Source organism: Chamaea fasciata, unplaced genomic scaffold (assembly GCF_029207755.1).
Source record: "Chamaea fasciata isolate MVZ Bird 193981 ecotype frontalis unplaced genomic scaffold, bChaFas1.0.hap1 SCAF_6, whole genome shotgun sequence".
In the NCBI taxonomy this organism is placed as follows: Eukaryota; Metazoa; Chordata; class Aves; order Passeriformes; family Sylviidae; genus Chamaea; species Chamaea fasciata.
In genome coordinates, this window is record NW_027094091.1 from 35,783,114 (window position 1) to 35,788,243 (window position 5,130).

A 5,130-nucleotide genomic window follows, 5' to 3' on the forward strand; every position below is an offset into this window, starting at 1 on the left:
TGCTTGCTTGCCAGCATGATTGATTGACTGTGTCCTGAAAGTTGTTTATAAAAACCGGCAGGCCCCGTATTTGTACAGATCTGCAAACGCCCAAAGAAAACCCAGCGCCCGGTGATCTCGCTGTTGGCTCTGTTCCTACAGACTCAGATAGGAGTACTTTTACGGCGGTGCCTATAACTAATGCCGCCGGCGAGCTGCCCTTCCTCCTTCTCTCCTCCCCCTCATCCCTGGGCTGCAGCGGAGCCCCCGCACCGCAGGGATTGGCACGGTGGCCGGCCGCCGATGGCGGCAAAGCGAAGCGGCCCCCGGGGATTGCCAGGGCGACCCGGGAAAATTAATCAGCTTGTCCTTGCTTAGGCTCCGAGAAGGCGGGGGGTTGGCGGGGGCGGAGGAGTGAGACGGGTTTTGTTTTTTCTTCTCCTGTTTCAGGAGGGACCCGTGTTCCCCTAGAGTGACAGCCAGGTCACTTCAGAGACGCGTCACCTGGAGAAAAAAAATAAAATTATGAAAAGTAAACTGCCCGCGGATAGAGAAGGCTTAGTCCAATGCTTTCTTTAGGTTAAAACCCCGAGCCCCGCCCCGCCCCGCCCCTCCCGTCTCCACCTGCCAAGACGCAGGGCCGGGAGGATCCCCTCCCATCCGGGGCTCTTTTCCATGTGGATCCCATTATCATCATTTGCTCCTAGTATAAGGGGGATTAAGGCGATTAGAATGAAAATAATTTAATGATTTTTTCAATTCACTCCTTCACCCAAGGGGAAGGAGAGAGAGAGAGAGAGAGAAGGGAATCTACCTGGAGAAACAGAGGTAGGGGCTGTGGTTCCCTTTTGAAGAGGGTAACTTTTAAAGGAACGGAAGGGGGGAGCCCTCGCAACTGTCAAGTGTTTTCCAAACTCTAGATTAATGCTGGCCAGACCTTTGTTGTAACGTGGCCCTACTGTTTTCAAATGGGTTTTCTAACTGGTAATTGTTAAGTCCCAGCACTGAATAATGGAATCAAAATAAAAACCAAAACAAAAATTCTCGGACGCTTCGGGGTTTTGTTGTTATTTTGGAGATGGGAAGGTGAAAAAAATCTTTTGGGGGTAGAGTAGTTTATCTCTTTGTTGTTGTTTGTTGGTTTGGTTTTTTCCCTGTTACAAGCAAAATTCCTCTATTTCGTCGTTTGGAGTACAGCCACAAGTCTGATCAAAGGATTTAACCATTTAAAAATAACAGGCGGCTTTTAATCTGATAAAGGGATAATAGTTTCGTCAGTTTCTCTTCTTTTTCAATGAAAGTGCTCTAACAAAACTGCTTATATCCATATGCACACAGTCACACTTTGTGTTCATTTAGGTATCTTTATAAATTCGGACTTCAGTATTTACTGTTTTGCTTACACAGATAAAATTTAGAGATTAAATCCATGTCTGAGAAAAGGCAAAAATTCAAAGGTTAATTAGTTACCAGTGCCTTTGCTTTCTTATCTTTCTCTCCTTTTTTTTCTTTTTTTTTCTTGTCGGTTTTTTGTTTGTTTGTTTGGGGTTTGTTTGTTTGTTTTGTTGTTGTTGTTGTTGTTGTTTTCCCCAAGGTAACCTTAACATTCCAGAGCATATTGAAATATAGTTGTCTACCTGGGGAAATTCGCATGAGGTGTTTTCAAGGACAAAAGGAGACGGTCTTCCCAAGGACAGTGGAAGTTGCTCTGGTGGTCGCTCCATCTGATTTTCCCAGCTGTGCCTCGGTGCGAGCCATCCCTACCGCGGGGTCGGCCGGGAGGCAGGACAGGGACTGCCGGCAGCGCTGCCTCGCCACAAAATCCCCCTCCGCCTTCGCCCGGACAGGCAAAGTTACTGCACCCAGTCTATTAATTTCAAATGGGGAGAGACAGCGACATAACACACCCCTTCACAGCTTACAAGGAACTAAATTAAAATTTTAACCCCCCTGAAAGGACCACTGCTGATGGAGGAGGAAGGCAAGCCGGACATAAGCAGAAAATGCGAAGTTTACAGCCCTAATGCCTTTGCTACCTGAAGACACAGCGCCAGAACGGGTAATTCCTTTTACTAATTACTTGACAATAAGCAGATGAAAAAGAAAATCTGGTAGGAGAGACTTCAGGATCTGCGGGAGAGAGTAACATCCCTGTGCTCCCTGCATAGCCGAAAATCCTAACATAAATGTTGTGGATATTCTGCTCTCACTGGCTCTAAACACGTCTGCCCACAGGCAACACTGCGGTTTGGTTTTAAAGGTTCTTCTACAACTGGAAAATTGCTCTGCGGGGTGCTGTTATTTTTAAAATAGTAGGTCTTGTAGGGTGAAATTTAAGTATAGGCATTTCTTTGAATCAACGAAGAGGGGAAATCCCGCTTGTTGTCAAAAGTTAATTCTCAGCTATTAGAGAAGTTTGTAACTTCTTTTTTTTTTTTTTTTTTCCCCTCTATAAATGTTATTGGCCTGCTTTCATAATTACTAAAAAATTCATCCGGCAAATCGAAGGCTGAAACCCGGCAGTCATTTGGCACCAACTCCTTTAGTAAATACTTGTTACTACCGCGTAGCGCCCTTTGCCCGCTGGGTCTCGCCGCCAGCCCGGCAGTATAATTCCTACCCACCGAAGCGATCATTAATGCCAAACCTGCGGCTGCGAGGCGCTTCTCAGTTACCAATAAAACCTTTACTGCTACTCGCCTCAAAACGTCTTTAGAGAGCGCGCTTGTAGGCGCCCGGTGCCTGAGCGCTGTTCTGCCTAATGCCTCCCTTCCTGATCGCATTACCGGCCGCTCCCCCGGTACTATTTATGGGCAATAAAACCTCCCGCAGGCCCCGGCCGAGCCGGGCTCTCTCGTCCGGTCGAGACGCGGAGCAGGTGACCGAACTCGCGGTTTTTCCTTTTTTCCCCGCTTCAGTGCCAAACAGGAAACTGCTCGTCTTTCCTCCCCTTCATTCCTTCATGAAGCTACGCATGGAGAGCTTCAGAGGGGAAGCGGTGGCCGGCAGCAAAGGGACGAAGGGCAGGGCAGCCCGGCGCCGAGCGAAGCCGAGCGGAAGGAGGACGAGAGCGAGCGGCGCCGGCCGGGCCGGGCGCTCCGCGGGGACACGCAGGGCGGCTGCGTTCCCTGGGATGCCGATAGCCGCCTCCCCACGGCAGGTCCGTGCTGTTCAGAAAACGACGAGAAGAGGGGAAAAAGAGAGAGAATGAAAAAAACAGACGCATTTTCAAAACTCACAAACAGACAGAGAAAAACTCCCACAACAAACCACCAGTCCAAACAAAAAGTTCAAAACAACAAGTATACAACCCCAACAGAGACCAAATCTCATTTACCTTTCGTGGCCGGGAAGGTTGCTATGGTCCTCCCTTCTGGCGGGATGGGGTCTCCTCGGAGATCCCCGTCTCGTCCGCTCCCCGTGTCCCCCGGAACGACGCAAAGCGCGCGTACCCCGCGGCGGGCCCCGCACACGCTCCCCAGGCTGGGGCTCGGCCGCACAGCCGGGCCGGGCCCCCCCGCCCCCGCCATATAAGGCGCTCCGGGAAAGCCCCGGAGGACCCGCCGATGCCAAGCGCTGTCCCCGACTCTTTGGGTCGTCCGACCCCGCCTCAGCTCCTTAAACAAGGGGAAAGCCTGCTTCTCCAGCAACGCCCTGATGGGTTTGATGTGTTTTCTCTTGTTGGGGGGTTTTGTGGGGGTTTTTTTGTTTGTTTGTTTGTTTGTTTGTTTTCCGTAAGGGTATGTCCTGAGGCTGAGTTCAGCCAGTCCCTCCCAGCCAGCCGGGGCTCCTCGGTCACCTCCAGAGCCGCGGGAGCCTCAGCCCTGCCGAGGCGAGGGCCAGGCGCCCGGCCGGAGCGGCGGGGTGGCCGATCCGGGTCTGCCTGCTGGGTGTAGGAGTCAGGCTGGATGGAGTCCTCCCTTACACGGACATTTGATTTAAATCTGCCTCCGGGGAAATGCTAAAAAATAACTTAATAGGGAAGAGGGAGGGGTGGAATCAAAAGAGCACCCAATCCGAAAGCTGACAGGAGCTACAGACACTAAATACGTGTAGGGATGGGAGAAAGAGTAGAAGTAAATAAATCTCGGTTACCTAATTGAAAGGCAGAAGCGAGCCCTTTGTGTACACAGGGCTTCAGGGAGAGGAAAGCCAGAGCACGGGGAAAGCAGGGGGAGCTCAGGGGCTCCCTTGGTCCTGCCGGCGGCAGATTTACCTTCGCCCGGCCGTCTCCCACATCCAAAAACAGACAGACAGAAAGAGAAAAAAGCCCAGCAACTGGGGCGAAAGGCTGAGCGGCGAGGAGAGCTGTGCCGCTGTGGGGAGGGTCAGACTTGCCCGTGGCGCTGGGGAGGAGTGGGAGCGGGACGCTCCTGCAGCACCAGGGGCAAACGGGCAACGAAACTGGAAAGGTGCAAACAAACCTGGTAGAAAAAAAATAGCACTTTGGGAGTTTTCCTTCTTAAACGAGGTGCCTTGGCAAGTGTATTTGCATACGTTTCTCTGCCAAGGGATCAAACCGGGCCTCCCAAATCAGTTATTTTTAATTATTTGTGGACAAAGCTGAAACTTTGTCATTCCTACCTAGTATGATATTTGAGTAAAAAAAAAATCTCAAGTCTTCTTGGTGTCTCAGGTACAACCACAAGTTTTTCTCCCTGCATTTATAATCAATGCCCAATGATTCCCCAAATGTAGAATATAATAAATATAATCAAAACCTTTCCTTGGAATTGTGAATTTATTCACAGTGCACTTGTTTGAAGAATTTATCTTAAAGTAACTTGAGGGAGTGCATAATACCAAAGGATGCTCTGGACACACGTTCTCATCCAAACGCATGCAAATCAGTCTTATTTCTTCTGTCAATTCCTCGTTCACCCACAGTAATAACAATCGTGATTAACAGCTCAAATTTTATATCTCTCAGGTTCTTCAAATGAAAATATACTGATGATATGCAGTTCTCAGTTTTCAGTGTTACTACCACATACAGAAACATCTCTCAAACATTTGTTTTCTCAAACGTGACCTTTCAAGTACCCCTCTCCCTGGTATCAAGAGGAGCCTTTCCCCACCAGTCCCAAACTTGTTTGCAAAAATTCAGCCTCTTCACAAGTCAACCTCTTCCTGGACACTGATTCCAGTATC

General features: G+C 49.6%; 1 long non-coding RNA gene across 1 annotated transcript; it reads left to right on the forward strand.

Moving 5' to 3' along the window:
- The first annotated feature begins 579 nt into the window (after positions 1 to 579).
- Positions 580 to 2,986, forward strand: LOC136291170 (uncharacterized). The gene is made up of 3 exons (XR_010721442.1): positions 580 to 807; positions 1,574 to 2,038; positions 2,898 to 2,986. It is a non-coding gene; the product is annotated as an uncharacterized lncRNA (long non-coding RNA).
- The last annotated feature ends 2,144 nt before the right edge of the window (positions 2,987 to 5,130 follow it).